Source organism: Canis lupus, chromosome 17, assembly GCF_048164855.1.
Source record: "Canis lupus baileyi chromosome 17, mCanLup2.hap1, whole genome shotgun sequence".
In the NCBI taxonomy this organism is placed as follows: Eukaryota; Metazoa; Chordata; class Mammalia; order Carnivora; family Canidae; genus Canis; species Canis lupus.
In genome coordinates this window covers 28,392,061-28,409,359 of record NC_132854.1, presented here as the reverse complement: position 1 = coordinate 28,409,359, position 17,299 = coordinate 28,392,061, and the positions used below count along the sequence as shown (strand labels likewise).

At 38.8% G+C, this 17,299-nt stretch overlaps 1 long non-coding RNA gene across 1 annotated transcript in view; it reads right to left on the bottom strand.

Moving 5' to 3' along the window:
- Positions 1 to 5,280: 5,280 nt before the first annotated feature.
- LOC140608355 (uncharacterized) overlaps positions 5,281 to 17,299 on the bottom strand; it is a 49,049-nt gene continuing 37,030 nt past the window's right edge. Inside the window, exon 3 of the long non-coding RNA XR_012010367.1 lies at positions 5,281 to 5,548. This is a non-coding gene — a long non-coding RNA (uncharacterized lncRNA). The remainder of the gene's footprint in view (positions 5,549 to 17,299) is intronic.

Genomic DNA, 17,299 nt, shown 5'->3' with positions numbered 1-17,299 from the left:
GACAAAATAGTGACATTTACCCAGGATATAAGTAAAATTCCTCATATTGATTAAGAAAAATAACTCATATAGGAAAACATTATATTTGAGCAAGTTTGCTATGACCCAGCATAAATATTTTGAGGCATTTATGCTTTTGTGTCATATCTTTAGGCCACAAATGAGTTGTATATTCTGGCCAGGGATACCTGTGTAAATATGGAATTTCTCTACTTCACTTTGAAAATATATTTTTTTATAAATATTCTTGTTCCAAGTCAGTTGATGTCAGGTCAATTCCATAAATGTGTGACAGGTAACTACTATGACGCAGGCATTAGGGAATATTCCAGGAACAGGTATTTGCATAGGACTTTGCCTCTGTACTTAAGGAACTTGGAGTTTAATGGGGAAGGCAGACCTAAGAAACACATGATATCAAAGTACTCATAGGAAGGGCACCATGGTTGCCTAGCTATCAGCTGTAAAAGTTGTTAATGGATTTTCATTAATACACTTTTACCTGAAAGATGTCCTGGCTCCTTTTTAACTGTGCCATGTAGTAGTGATAGTGAGTTGTTTTCATACTGCTGAGGAGTCCTGAGTCCTTTCCTTGACTTATGGCTAGAAAGCAGCAAGAGTTTCCTGACTAATTGATATTTCAAAGAAAAATGAGGGTCATTTAAACATAATGCATTTATTCATAAAACTATTATAAGCTACAGGTTTGATTTATTTGACCCCTAGTAATTGGCACAGATTTATAATAGAGCTAGGCTGCTCCAAATATTTTTATTATGATGATTCCTACAGGAAAGAATCAAAGCAAACAAACCAAACAAAGCAAAAGTAATAGCAACACATTCTTCCTTAATCTTTCTAAAGGCCAATGCTCATTCTCTATCTATCGCACTTGGATTTGTAAATAACCTCCCTATTGTTCAAGAGGCCCTGCTGACATTTCACCTTTCTCAAAAAGCAAAAGTACAACAAAACTTCCTAGATTAGTATTTCTCCAATTGTTTTCTTCAGAACAATAGACATGATGGAGTTCAATGGTAAAGGGGTACAAATAAGTTAGGACAGTATTTTATACTTTTCCCCCTTTTAGAATTTTACAGTGTACATTATCAGAATCACATTGGCTTAACTAAATATGATAGGACTAAAATGATATGACTGAAGAGCTTTTTTTTAAAAAAATTAAAGAAATAAATAAACTAAAAAAACCTCCTATCAACATCCCTGGGAACTTAGAACATGCTACTTCAAATAATATAGAATGTGGACATCTTGACAGTTGATAATGAACGTTCTAAGAAGTTTGCTTGCAGAACTAACTATTGATCTTTACTGCTTTTACAAGTTCGGCATTGCTACAATTGATTATACCCACTTTACCATGGAAGAAATTATATATATAGAAAAAGTCCCCAGAATTTATTTGGGAAGAGGAAAGTGTATGCATGTGTACGTGTCTGTCTATCTTGGAGGGCTGGGAGGTGGGATTGAGTGAGACAATGTGAGAAAACATTGTAATTGATTTTTTAAAATTAATCTCTAAGGACTTTACTGTTTATAGAAATTAAAATAACACATGATATAATTAAAACCAACTTAAACTAAAGTATTCCTTTGGCAGAAAGTGTCATGTGGTTACGAACTTTCCAGATTCATGAAATGTACAATATGTAGTGCCACTTCAATAGATCAGTGCTCATTTTAGAAGGATGTAGCAAACTGAGAGTTTCTAGAGGAGACTGTGTGGAAGAGGTAATTGGGTGATGGGCAGTAAGGGGGCACTTGATATCATAAGCACTGGGTGTTGTATACAACTGATGAATCACTAAACTCTACCTCAAGAAAAAAAGAAAGAAGAAAAAAAAGGATGTTCAACGTCAGATTCCTATGCAGTGGGTAAAAGCCAATATCCCAATTTTATAGGTAAACAGGCACAGAGAGGTTAAGGGACATGCCCAAGGCCACAGAGGAAATCAGAGCCTGAATCTGGCACATTCTATTCTCTGTTCCCAGAAGAAGCCACTAAACCATGCTTCCTCTTGACATGGGAGCTTAGAACATTTAACATGGTCATCTTGCCTTTTTTCTTCCCAGTGACCACGGAAAGTCTTTTCTTGATTACATGGTCAAATTAGATCTTTTCTTTTTCAGCCTTCCCCATGCTTGCCTCTCTGGTTCTACAGCAGCAGCCTATCTTCTGTCTGCTTGGTTTAGGAAGCTCCTTCTTCAGGGTTTCTGAATTGCTGGCCTTTTGGTGACGTTTGGCGCAACAACCCTCTCTACCTATAACCCACATCGCTGACCTCAGAGCTCAATGAACGTTTCATTTACATGCACAGTCAAATTAAATTTGCCCAGCCTTTGAAAACTTACATCTGTTGAGTGTCTAATTTGTATTGCCATTTGTTTCACAGATGTGTAACAAGACAAATACCTGTCCAGGCTTACATGGGATTCAGAAATGCTTACGTTAATCATGCTGGTGGAAAGAGGTTAAGGGCTATACAATAAATCAGTCTCCAAATGGTTTTCACTTGGAAAGGCCTGGGAGAACAGGGTTATTTTTATCCTAGGATGCTTTTAATTTGAATCAAAAATGCTTTACCACATGTTCTGCCACAAGTTCAAAAGGATTGGTAACAAACATTTAATCTTTTTCTTCTCGGATTGGCGCTAAGCCCTCATCAAAAAGCGTATGCAGTCAAGCAGCTTATCTCCACTGAGCTGCTTCCCTTAATGTGTTCCTAATTATAATCGTATATATTGCTCACTGTGGCCGATTGAACAATATGGCAGTAATTTCTTTACAGGCCTCCCTGCTCTTTGAACTGTGAGTACAGAGGGCTAGAACAGAACCAGATCAATGGGATTTGAGTGCTGGCAAATCAAGCCAGATGCGATCTTTAGAGAATGAATCTCCAGCTGTTTCCCAGAAAGGAATTTCAACAGACAGCTGGGGACCTTATCATTATCATCATGATCATGATCTTCATCATCTTTCCCACAAAATACACCCACAACGCTATAGGAAATGTGCAACTATTCTCATCTCTTCCTAAATCACTACCCATCGTGGAGTCTCCTAAATGCTTTGAAATGGAGACCGTGTAACACAGATAAGTCTGTGACTGATGATGTGGGATGGAGACATAACAATATTATATTGACACTATGTATTTGTCAGTGCTGCATGATATGTGGCTGAAAGCAATATCTAAAAGTCCTCTTTAAAGTACAACATTTCCATGTTGTGTTAGAAGGAGCTAACATAATTCTCATTCTCTTGGTCAAAATGGTGTGTTATTGCTTTGTGCATACATTCTATGCCCTCTACATCACTATCACCAGGACTTGTCTGAGGTAGTACCCAAAAAACATTTCTGGGAGAAGTGTTGCTTTGCATTGTGCCTTATACTGTAAGGGAAGAGGGCAAGCTTAATAAGTTAGAAGGAAGTTGTTGTGGCCCTCAAAGAGTCTCCCAATCTAAGAGTCCCAGTGCACAAAGTTAAGAATGATTATTATTTTTTTTTTGAACAATTTAAGAATTGTTTTACTGAAAGGAAATATGCAAGAGTAGAAAGACCCACAGGATTTCCCACATGCAGAACCATCCAGAGTTGGCTGGTCTATATGAAATGATTTATGTCTCCTTCAAATGCCTACCTCATAAAAATCCTTCACTTCTGACATGTTCTGCTCTGGTGCTCCCAATTCCTGATCCTGGTGTCTGTTTTAGAAATCCAGGACTTGCTAAGGCCATCTCATTTCCATTGGGTTATAGCACTCTATCTCCAGGAAACAATTTGAGAAGAACCAGGATCATTGCAAACTGTTGTTACCAAATGAGGTTGGTCAGGTAAAATATGGAAGAGGTGGAGGTGGGAATTCAAGGTCAGGAGAACAATACTTAGGGACCCCCAAAATATGAGTGGATGAGAAACAAGAGCAGGGATCCCTTTTTTGAGTAGTGACCAGAGAAGAGGAAACCTGAGAGAAGGAGCAGAGGAGGTTGATTCTCAAAAAACAAAACAAAAACAAAAATAACCAAAAGCCTTTGGGACTTAAAGTGCATTGTACAATTACTTCTTCCATGTGGTTCTTAGCACTGAGTATTAAGACCTAGAGCATGTAGGTGATGAATCCTGAATGTTTATTTACATTTGCTTACCTGAGCTAGAAGTTTGAGGAACTATACCACCATACATGGGTACAGAGTAAAATAATTATTTATATTAATCTGTCACCCAAATATGACCTGAATGTGACTAAAATTGTGCGGTATGTCTTGAAGTTATCTTTTCTGAGGTTACACAGATAGTAAATGTGAATTGTTTGGATCTATGGTCTTCAAACCTTTTTTGATGGAAAATTCTTATGAGTCAGAAAAAAATTGTGAAGATGTATCACCAATATATGTATATTAATTCATAAGTTGTACATATACTTCTATTGATATTGGTAGTAATATTTAATATATTTCTCCCTTGCTTTAGGGAAAAAATATATTGAAATATCAATTCACATGGCTTTTGTCCACAATTCAATGGCTCATCTTGCTCCTGTCCTAAGTATGAACATCCCACCTAGGAACAGACCATACCTCTAGAGAAGTAGCTGGACAGCTGTGGATCGCATCATTATGAAATTTGCTCTCCTTTTTAGGGTACCAGTACAGAATTGGAGAAGGGCAGAAAAATGCACTTGGTCGTGCATGGAGAATTCCGAAGATCTTCTTGTGCAAGGGAGGGGACAAAATTGCTTATCAAATAAGAAAAGCATAAGGTTTAAAGCCTCTACAATGTCTGTTTCTTTTAGCCAAAATTTTAGCAAGTATATATGCACAATAGGGCTAAGAGAACTGGTGTCTTCTAAAGAGTATATGAAATTATCATTGTGTTTTGCAAAAAATTAAAAGTGAAAGTAATTTCCACTATAAACCTATTACAGTGCTTCCCTGTTTCCCGGCCACAGGTCAGTGAGCAAATTTGAATTAAGATTTGGATAAATGGTTCCTTCTGATGGAGAAGGGCAGGTAATATGATCAGGGCTGGGTAAACAGAGGGCATCAACTCTGTATATTGGGTTTCTGTGGATGGGTACAGAGATGATTGCTGTATATTCTTTACTCTCAAATATTTTTTTAAGTGGGTAAAGAGAATAGCAGACATTATCCTACAAATATATATTTTTAAAGATTTTATTTATTCATGAGAGACACAGAGACAGAGGCAGAGGCAGAGGGAGAGGGAGAAGAAGGCTCCATGAAGGGAGCCTGATACAGGACTTGATCCCAGAACCCCAGAATCATGCCCTGAGCCAAAGGCAAATGCTCAACCACTAAGCCACCCAGGTGCCCCTATCCTAGACATATTTTGAGAAATTAATGAAAGTCCTAGAATGGGTTTACATGAATAATTTAAGCAGGTATATGGGGCTCAGAGACACTTAAATAATCTGGAAAGACTTGTAATAAGGCCCAACTTGATGGAAGAAGTTGCTGGAGAACGTGGTGGTCTTCCTTTGAAGTCCACCTTTGGAAGAATGAATACTGTGGTGTAAAAGAAAAAAGAGTTTAACTTTCTTTTAGGAGTGCATACCAGTTCTTAGAGCCTGTATAAATACTCTATTTTATGCCAGTTGAATCGTCACAGGTTCTGTGAAATCCTCCATTACAATTTTTATACAAAACAAATCAATTCTAATTCGATTCAACAATTACACATTGATCTCCTAAAATGTGCCAAACATAATACAGAACATGCATTTTACAGGAAAATTGGACTGCGCTAAGATATGCAGCAAATCATCTGCAATTTTATGAAAGGGAAGCCAGGCATGCTAATGGAGTTTGTTTTCATAAACATGAAGTGTTTGGGCATGTTTGATTTTTCAGTTGGGCTGCTCAGCCAAGCTGAGTTAACACCTTGTAAAAAGTGAGTTGCTTCTCATTTTCTTAATAGGAAGCAGCGAGAGTCATCGTTAAGATCCCTCATATCAGCTGGAGGCCTTCTGTAGCATTCCTGAAGCCTCTGAGGTTGAACCTAGGATGCAGATCCATCTGGATACTTGAGACCAGACAGTGTGTTTCTCCAGAGAATTCAAACTATCTCCCCATCAATCTTAGACAAGAAAACTATCTAAAGGCAGATCTTTGTTTCAAATGGCTGAGTGGGAATAAAAGTTCTATTGATAAGCTTTTACATCATACTAATTTCTTGAAATATGTAGCTGGATCCTCATTTTTACAATCCACTTGGCCTTTAGTACATACCATATTTCTGCATCTGTGTGGATATCACTTTTCTCAGTAATATAATGTTAACTTAAGAATGTGATAAAACAGGAAGCATGCTGGAACTTTTCCTTGTCCTGTGGCCTTAACAAGCCACAGCTGTATCAGCAGCTGGTCATTGAAGGAACATGGTGCTAGCCTCTCCCAGCATCCTTTTTTAACTAGATCAAAAGGAAATAGACGAGGCAGAAGGTTTTATCATCAAAGCCAATAGAAATCTGTGGGAGCCAATATTTCCATTTAGATTGCTTTAGCCTCATCAGGCTGAAAAGATTTTTTCTCTAGTGGGAAGAGGTTGTTAAATCAGCCAATTTGAAAAGCTTTTTCATCCTCAGAACTTTATCCTTACTTAGTTTGTCAAAGAAAGGGAATATGGTGTCAAAAAGTTTGCTCACCTCCCAACATGCTTTGCTGAGTTGTCAGCTTATTTTCTTACCAATTATTTTAAAAGGTGTATTAACCACCACTAGTGATTGCTTAAGTGGCATTTTCACTGCAAATGGCTTGCCATAGACTTTATAAAGGAACCCAAAACTTCTATTTCATTTGCAGGTAAAGCTAAAGAATAACCACAATGAAGGAATTAATAGTATCAGTTTCTAGGAAGAAGTCAAATAAATAGCGTTTCATTTGAAAAATAAGTGTCTTAATTCTTTCAGATGACACTGTCTCAATGCAATTATTTGCCAGTCCCTATAGGCCAAGTGCAACTTGTCAATCAATGGACTCATGGAAGCCCTCGGAAAATGTTGAGAAATATTCTGCTTATCTTTAAATTTTATTTTAAAAGACTTTATTATCTTTAGAGCAGTTTTAAGTTAACAACAAAATTGAGAAGAAGGTACAGGGATATTTCATATATCACCACCCACCCACATAAGCATAGCTTTCCCCTTTATCAACATCCCCCCCTGAAATGGTGCCTCTGTTACAAATGATGAACCTACATTGACATGTCATTATCACCCAAAGTCTGTAGTTTACCTTAGGGTTCACTTTTGGTGTACATTCTGTGGGTTTGGAGTTTTTGGTAAGGATGTGGGGAAATGGGAACCGTTGGGCACTATTGATAGGAATGTAAAATGGTGCTTTTCACTTGCTGTGAAAAGTAGTATGGAGTGCCCTCAAAAAAATTAAACAGAATCACCATATTATCTAGTATGGTGATCCACTTCTAGGTATATGGTGCAAAGGATTGAAAGCAGGGACTCAAAGAGGTGTTCGTACACCTGTGTTTACAGCAGCATTATTCACAATAGCCAAGGGCTGGAAGCAACCCACCTGTCCATGAACAGATGAATGGATACACAAAATGTAGGATATACATATAATGGAATATTATTCAGCCTTTAAAAGGAAGACAATCATGACATATGTTACAACATAGATGAACCTTGAGGACATTACGTCAAGTGAAAGAAGCCAGTCACAAAAGGACAAATAGTGTATGATTCCATTTATGTGAAGTACCTAGAGTAGTCAAATTCATAGGTATAGAAATTAGTGTGGTGATTGCCAGGGACTGGGTTAGGGGATAATGAGGAGTTATTGTCTGAGGGGTAAAAAGTTTCTTTTTTGCTAGATGAAAAGAGTTCTATGGATGGATGCTGGTGATGGTGGCACAACAGTGTGAGCGTACAGTGGTTAAGACAGTAAATATCATGTTATGTGTGTATTATCACAGTTTTTTTTCTAAAAAAAGTAAAACAAAACACCTCAAAAGCAAAAAGGAGGGGATCTCTGGGTGGCTCAGAGGTTTGGTGCCTGTCTTTGGCCCAGCACGTGATCCTGGGGACCCAAGATTGAGTCCCACATCGGGCTCCCTGCATGGAGCCTGCATCTTCCTCTGCCTCTCTCTGTGCCTTTCATGAATAAATAAATAAAATCTTTTTAAAAAAAAAAGCAAAAAGGAATACAATATGCAGTGCCCAGATCGTTGTTTCTAAATACCATTTTCTGATGAAAAGTACCAACACTCTTCTGAGAAATGGCTGTTTCTAGGGCTGGGGAAGAGAGAGTACAAGGTAAGCCTGGAGAATCTTTCCAGAAAGAAATGAAGTTATCAAAGAAATAAAAAGAGCAAAACACAACAGGACAACAAACAATAGGGCATGTTAAAGGGACATGAGCAACGACTAGAAGAGCCAACTGGCCATAACTGGCACGATTTGGGGAATAAAATAATATAGTATTGGATTATAGCCCAAAGTACAAAGTAAACATCTGTGGATCCATTCTAATATAAATCAGTGTTTCAGTAAATCAGTAAATTGAGGAGATGGGACCAGTCTGCCTTATAGAAGAATTCTAAATAATATATGTAGGTACTTGCTCTTGCAGGAAGTGAAGCTTAGCCTCTCTTCACCTCAATGGAGACCAGGCTTCCTGGCTGGCTGAGTGAATAGAGTATGGGATGGAAAAAAGAAGAGCAATTTTGCAGTGGGGAAATCTAGCAAGCACTAGCTTAATCAAGGTTAACATCACCAGATACTAAGTGAGTTTGATATCCTGCACCCACTTATACAGTGTGATAAGAAGGATACTTCTTTGGGGTATTTTCCCCTCAAACCTATAATACCAATCTAACCATGAGGACAGCATTAGACAACCTAAAATTGAGGGGCATTTTACAAGATACCCAACCAGGACTCTTTAAAGTTGTCCAGGTCATCAAAAATAAGGAAAGACTGAGAAACTGTCACAGCTATAGGAAATTAAGGAGACATGAGGACTCTCTATCATACGGTGCCCTGGATGGAGCTAAAAAAAAAAAATTAGTGGGAAAACTGGAGACATTTGAAGTAAATCAAGTTTATTTAATAGTGTGTACCCGATGTGAATTTCTTAGTTTTGACAAATGTTCCAGGATGATATGTCGTCAAATTAGGGGAAACTTGGTGAAGCATGTATAGGAATTCTCAGGACTATCCTCAGAACTTTTCTATGAGCCTAAACATTATTTTAAAATTTTATTTTTAACTTTTCCAAGGAATGCAGATTGAGGGAGTCATCATCGATCTATTTTTAAAAAGGAATATGTTACTTGTCTTAGCATGATGAACTATATTTTGAAGAAACAACCTATAGATACTTAAGGACACTAAAGATGTTTTTTTCAAAATCAGTAAAAAGCCTAGCAAGTAATGGAATAATAAATAATATGTAATGTTTATTAAGCAATTATGGCAAGGCCCACTATATAATACATAGCAAGTGATAAGTGTTATCACTTAACATTGGAAGTAAAGTTGAAACAAGTAAAAATTATATTTTTAAGAAGGAAAGAAATAGATATTATTTCTACTACACATTATTTGTACATATTTGGCTCATTGCAAAAACAGCAAAGAATCAATTGAATAACTATTATTAGTAGAAACTATAATTATTGGAAAAATTTAGTGAAGTGACTTGGCACATGATAAATGTATTTAATAACTTTCTTATGCACCAGCAATAGCCATCTGTATAAATACACCAGAAAAAGAAATTATGCATAGAATCAAACAGTATAATATATATAGGAATAATATAAGTGCCCAATAACACAGAGAAGAAAAAGGTAATTTAGGTTTATGAACATGATGGAATATTATGTGGGTATTTATGACTGTGTTTTCAGGAGAATTTGTGACAATAAGTCAGGTATCTACAATAAAGTTAAGTAGAAATTTAAGATGCCAAATTACATAGTAAGCCAATTCAGAACGTGGAGGAAACTATGAAAATAAAAAACCATAAAATTAATCCATTGATACTTGGGTCAAAACAGCTGAAGAATAAAACCTCTCCGTTGTGGTAGGTCAAGGAACAAACCCCCACCATAAAAGATGGGAAATTTGGTTCTTTGTATACTCAATAAGGGGTTTTGATGTGAGCTAATATACACCAAGCTGGCCATTCTTAATTGTCAGAGGCTTTTCCGGGGATTTCAGGCAGTTTGACGAGAGGGAGGTGGGAAAGTTAAGTTTGAGATGCATGTTAAACAGACAAAAGGAGATTTCCAATATGATGTCCCACAAAGAATACACAAACATGAACAAAAGTCACTCTCCAAAGGAAAATGTTTGTGTCAGAGGGTGAAATTGAAAGTTTGTCTATCACATGCCCAATGTTGGCTCCTTGGCAATTTCCTGTAGGAGAGGTTGAGCAGAAGTGGAAATCTGCTGTGGGGTGCCTTCCATAATACAATTGTCCCTCACATGGACATGGCCCTTGAGGCTGTGCTGGAGAACCCTGCTAACAGGGCAACACTATTCAACAGCGCCCCCAAAGGCTGTGCCTTGAGTCCTCACATCAGCCCAAGTGAAAGGTTCTCAGGGTCCCCCCCAGCCTTCCTCCAGTTAAACTTCCATTGAAATATATGCTCTGTAAAGTTAAGAGCCACTGAATGCAAACGCTGCCAGAAGGAATGAAGAGTTCGAAAGCTCAGAATTACTAAACCATTAAGTTCAATTAACAAGTGAAAAATGAACTAAGTTGCTCCAGAGTGATTTTTAATTCTGTCAAATAAAGAGGAACCAGACTGCAGGGTAAACTCTTATTTATTAGTTTTGGTTAATGAGTTTTTCCATAAGCAGAATTTCTTAAATTTTATTGAATCAATAAAGTCACCATTTGGAAATCTGGTTTTTCCCACCAGAGTAGGATTTTAATTAAGCATACAGCAAACACCCAAGTGCTGTAATGCGACTCCACGGAGGTGTACTGGTCTACGGGTTATATGAGTGGCCTGGTCGACAGGGTTGCCAGGGTTGCTGAGGTCCTTCATTTGCATGTAATCTCTACCATGTACCTCTGGCACATTAATTTTTATCTTCAGGATGGTGGTATTTTCCTTGTATTCAAAGAAACCATTGTAAAAATAGTAATGTTAGGGCTTCTCCTTGAAGGAAGAGAACTACATCCTTTCCTCCAGCCTCTGAGCAGACAAGGCATTGATTATCACAGTTTGGAGTATCTTGAACTTCTAAGAAGGCCTGAGTTCTGGGATGTGGCCCCTCCTTTAAAATACAGATAGCTTTGCTGTGTTTCATGGTCACAGGATACATACTGCTCTGGTCACCTGCTCTGTGAACACCTGCCTTTATTTATGAGAGAGAACACGGACAAAAGGGAGTTGGAGGGGCATAAATCTGTCCCCAAAACTTGAAAGCATCACGAAGCATGTGTGCTTTGCAGATATCTGTCGGTCAGTGCTTCTTTATGTGGTCCCAAGTTCTCACATTTCTGTTTGCATTATGTGTTTTTAAAGATAAAAGAAGTAATGGGTACTTGGAGATTGCCGACATTCTTCCGAGAATGCCTCCATTACATAAAAGGCTTCTTCACTGGTTCTTCGTTAAAGTTGTGTGATATAATAGTCACGTACTGTGGATCTGAAGAAGTGGATTTCAGTCCCATTCTCCAGACTGTGTTTGGCTACAACATGGACAGCTTTGCCTGAACCAGAGGGTCAAGCCAGATACATCAAGGGAGCAAGTGTCTACTTGTTTCCCCTCTTCAAAAAATCTCTGTGGTTTCACCTCATAAGTGGCAATCCCAAGGACAGATTCAGGGTTTGTTTGGGTCTTTGGATCTTATAAATTGGGGGACTCTCTCAAGAGATTTATTTCTAATTGCTGTCTGCTATACCATGTTAACTACAGTATAGAGATGGTAGTGATGGTAGAGATATTAGATTCATTCCACTGCTCTAGAGAACTGTGCTTTTCTAGTGTTTTCTCTGGCCTGGTAACCCCGAGGGGCATATCCCTCAGAAGATACACCTGTGGGGCACCCGAGTGGCTCAGTGGTTGAGTGTCTGCCTTTGGCTCAGGTCATGATCCCAGGGTCCTAGGATAGAGTCCCGTATCAGGTTCCTTTCAGGGAGCCTGCTCTCCCTCTGCCTGTGTCTCTGCCTCTCTGTGTGTGTCTCTCATGAATAAATAAATAAAATCTAAAAGAAGAAGAAGAAGAAGAAGAAGAAGAAGAAGAAGAAGAAGAAGAAGAAGAAGAAGAAGAAGGAAATATAACCATGTGTGAGTGGAAAGTCAGGCATGGCTGTGGCTACGTAGCATTGCCTAGAGGCAACAATAGCCTCATCTTACCCTGCTTTTGTCATGAACACTTCTGCATCCTGTGTTAGACTTGGTCACAGAGATTTGGCTGGCTGTTTCTAGCCTGCAAGCCCATTTTCCATCCTGTGGTAAGCCCTGGCAAGAAGCCAGGTGGCTTAGGTACCCTCATGGGCACATGAGAGGCTTCTCTGCTACTCACCCTCCTCTATTAATACCTCAGGGTCTAATCCAGAAAGTCACATTGAGAGCTCTGTGGTGGCCTCCACAGCACACTCAGACACCCACCTGGAGGTGCATTCCAGGTGAAGTAATAGTTTCTGGGAACCTAATCCTGTTACATGTATTTTTTTCTGAAAAGAATTATCTCCAATTTTACATTATAACAAGTAGTCATTTAAGTGTTATTGGAATAACCTCTGCCTGCAGATTCTCCCACAGATATTTCCCACAACTGTTTTTTTCTTTTTTATTCTAGAGAGAGAAGGAACTGGGAAAAAAATCCAAATTATTAGAAAGAAAATAGCAAATTACCCAAACCAGATATTAATTTCTTATGGGTCTGCCCTTCTTTCCATGAATAACAGTTTTATGTTTTTTTAGGGCACAAGCTTACACATTTTTCTGTAGTTCTTGCTTCCCCCCTCCCCTTCAACTCTTAATATTGATGCTTATACCATGGTTGTTTTTCCAATTTGCTTTACAAACTGATTACTTAGTCCTGGGGTTCCTTTCCAAGACTCCAAAAACAAGAATAATAAAAGTTTTGGAGGGAGGAAGATCAGGGGAAACAGTAATATTTTTAAATTATAAATAGTACAGCTATTTGTTTTGAAATGGCCTTAAATTGGACAATAAGATGACATACGCATATGCATGTCACTATCACTCACTGAATCAACTTATTAAAGTAATAACAATGAAAACGCTTGGACTTTTGGAGATCTGCACCAAGCCTTCCTAGACGAGCAGTTTGAAGGGATCCCCGCTGTCTCTGGAGCTGCGGTGCGCCCATCAGCAAACTGAGCAGCTCTTCATACTTCACAGCGTGAGCACCCCAGTGACTGCGGACAACCACTGTCTGCAGCTTTGCCTGTGGGATATTCTGTTAAAGGTCAAGTCCATAAAGTGGAAACCCGGCTGGTAGGAAAATAAATTTCTGAAAATAATTTCTGTCACTCTAAAAAAGAAACCATTAATTCCGAGCTTTCCACTCTTTCTGATTCTGTTGGCCACTAGGACCTCAGGTCTCTTCCCCGGTGTGGCACTTTCTGTCCTCACATCCCATTGGTTTTGTTCCCTTATTAAAACACTTCCTCTGACCCATCTTATGATTACCTCACATTAAAACAATCTGACTTGTGTATACTTTGGGATTTCATGATTTCTCTCATCTAGATTTTTCACACCTAGAACACAAAATGGACAAATCCATTATGGTTATCGGGGCTTTGTTTTGGTTTTCTGCTTTTGTTTTTGTTTTAGTAATCTAGTTGTTTGGATTATTTTCTAATAGTCTGAAAAAGCTGCTTATCACTACATTTTCCTATGTTATAAAGACACGTAAAACTGAGGAAAGAATATCGAGTTTTTCTTTGTTGTTATCAGGCACTACAGGCTTCTGCAGAGTTTTCCGTGCTGAACTACTCTTTGATTTGCGAGCAAAAGTTTAAAAGGCTAAAAAGGGGGAAATTGGTTCAATATTTCAGGCACAATGAAACATTTCTTTTGTCACTTTATTTCCCTGCTCTATTAATTTGTGGTTACTCACCTTCTCCTCAGAGATCCCCAGGGAACCCCAAATCTGACTCTCTATGATCTGGCACATGAACCCAAACATTTCTCCCAGTAAATTACATCTCACGTGTAATAAAACAAAATTGGCTTTTTTGGAACATAGAAGAATGTTTCAGGCCCCGATTGGCTACATTTAGGTTTGTTGCTCACATGCGTCCTGACGATGAGGCTCCCCATGGCCTGTGTTGGTCTGGGAAGAAGAACGTAGGGTTCACTCACTGGCCTGAACAATGCTGGAATGTTTTTTCCCTGTCCATTCACTCAAACAATGTGCCATTCTGCACCTCATAAGCACTTGATTTATCCCAACTCTTGGGCCTGACCTGTAATCCCCCTCTCCTTACCCATCTGACCCATCTGTGTTTCATTTCCCACTCATCAGCATCCAGAGAGCTAGGCCCAGACCCTGTTTGGAACCATTAGACAGAGATTGGCACTCTTCCCTCTGCCTGCACCACATCCTCCGCTGGAAAAAAAAATGACCATCAGATCAGAGAACAGAGCCTGCTTTGTCCCCTGCAACGGGGATCTGGAAGCATTTTCAATCATTTGCACTCTATACCCACTCAAACGCATTAATGTGATCAACATTGGGCCTGTTGTGGGCATTTTTTCCAGCAAATAGCTTGCTAACATTCCAGGCATGTACTCCCCCGAAAACAAGACTGAGACAGGGCCCTGAATATTCAATTGGAAAATCACCAACAGCAAAAGCTTAGCTTGGCACGGCTGGTGTTGATTCTTAATAAGTGACTTCCTAAAGCCGAGGCATGGGGCTTACAGCGTCAATGACTTGTTTGAAAAATATTTTGTAGGTGCCTCATACCACTCTATTTCCTGTGGTATGCGTCATATTGTGAGCTATTCCAAGCCAGCTTGGTTAAGCACGCTAACTTTTTTCCCCCCCAAGATTGTGGTGTTTAACTAAAAATGTCTTTATACAAGATGAGCTCATAGCTATTAGTGCTGATGTAGTTTTAACTGCTTGGATACCCACTGCAGTTGGTTGAAAATGTGCTGAAAAAAAAAGGCAAACCTGAGCAAAAACATATCTCACCCTGCCTAAACGGGCGGACGGCAGTCCCAGTGACAGCATTTCTTCAGGGGGAGAAAGTTCCAGATTTAAGTACAATGCGTACCTTTCACTTTCATTAAAAAGACTTACTGTTCTTAGTGTATTACTGAGGTGCTGAAGACATCTGGAACATGGGAATAAAATTAACCCTTTCTATTTCTTCAGGTACTTTGTAAAACTCACCAAAGAACAGAGGTAATGATTGGAGAAAACAAGTGTATCTTGTCGACAGAGTTTCCTAAAAGGAAATGACAAGAAATCCAGAGACCGAAAATCCTGCCTCTGAGATTAAAATATTTATGAGTAAGATTTGTGTAGGGATCAAATAAAGTAATATATGGAAGATACCTTAGAATTCTAGATCTGAGGAGGAAACTAATACTGACCCATGCCTACTCTGTGCCACATACAGCCTTTGGTATTTCTGCATCCTAGAAAAAGTGTTCTTTGCAGCACTTATGATGTAGATATTCTTTTCATTTTGCAAGCAAGGAAAGAGAATTCCAAAGAGATTTGGTGAGCTTCCCAAGGTCACACAGTGATTAACTGATTAATTACAGAGGCAGGATTCAAAACTAGGTTTTCCATGAATACCAAGCTTGTGTTCTATCCTTTACCTTGCTTGCTGCTCACAGATCCAAATGGTTGCACCACTATTATTATTGTGGTTTTCTACTTGCTCAAAGAGTGTGTGTTTGCCATGGAGTGAGGGGCTAGAACAGGAGATGAATGTAAATTTATGTCATATACTCCCTTGCCTTCCTCCAGTAAATAGGTTACAGACAGCGTCTAGTTTGCGGCCCTTACCCAGTGGGTGACCAGTAGCTATTAAGTGATTAGACATTGTACATGCCATCTCTGAGTGATTTGTGTTTCTACAATAGGGCCTTTTATAACATAGAAGAGAGGGATTGAGACTCTGGACACTGCCTGGGCTGTGTTTGCCTCTCGGGGCAAATAATTTTCCTTGGTGCCAGGAGCAGCTCTGACGTGGCTGCTCTGCCCTTGTGTGGCCTGGGGCTTTGAGCTCCCAAGTGAGAGCCTGATTGCGTCTGCCATCAAGTAGGAGTACAACAAGGTGAAGCCAAGGAGGCCAAATTGTGTGTCAGGAGATAAGGCAACCACAGATGTTCCTATTTGTAGGCCATGCAGGGGGTCAGAGAATCTCTATAGGAAATGACCAAGACCTCTGGGGGCAAGAGCTATTGGACAAATGCACTGTACAGTATTATTAAGGCAAGGAAGACCCTCTAACCCCCTCCACATTTACGAAGGCACATACTGCAGCTCTTCCCATGAAGTGGAAAAAGGGGCTTTTGTGTTGGGTATTATCTGTAAGTGTTTTGGCTTTGCCAAGCTTTCAGGCTACAGAATTACGCACTGGGACTGTGAATGGTTAGTTGATCCTTTATGACCTGATACTTAGTGTGTTATCTAAAGGAAATAACTTGTTTCTTGGTGAAGATTTGCAAGCTGGGAAAGTTTCTTTTTCACAACATGGCTTTTAAAAATATATAAAATTTTAAAAAAATTCTGTAACTTCCCCCCAACTCCTTACAATTTAATAAGTTTGCAAAACTATCAGTTCAGAATGTCTAACTGAATGACAACTAAGATTGGTTCTGTTCTCCAGTTGTAAGTAGTTCACATTTGCTACCTGAGGCAGTAGAAGAAAATTTCTTTTGAGTAAAAAGCATTATTATTTTGAAACAATTCTGATTTCAGAAGTTTATCACCACTGGACAGTGACTTTTGTGGAAAAGCCATATAAATATGTTGCTAAACTGATGAAGCTTTCACAAGTTTTAGAAATATGTACATTCCTTTATTCTTTCAAGTTAAAGTCTACATTGGAACTACTTAATGGAAAGGCAGCATTAGGAAAGACATGCAGATTTTTCTAATAAAGTAGGTGATGCGGGTACCAGTCAGAAATCAGTTCAGTTTAGACCTTTTGTAATTTCATCGGAAGTCAAATCTTTTACACCAAATACTCTTGTGGTGTTATATTTCTTGCAAGTGGATTTGCTCTCTCTTGTTAGACTTTCATCCTTAGCAAAGTAATGGGAAGAAAACATG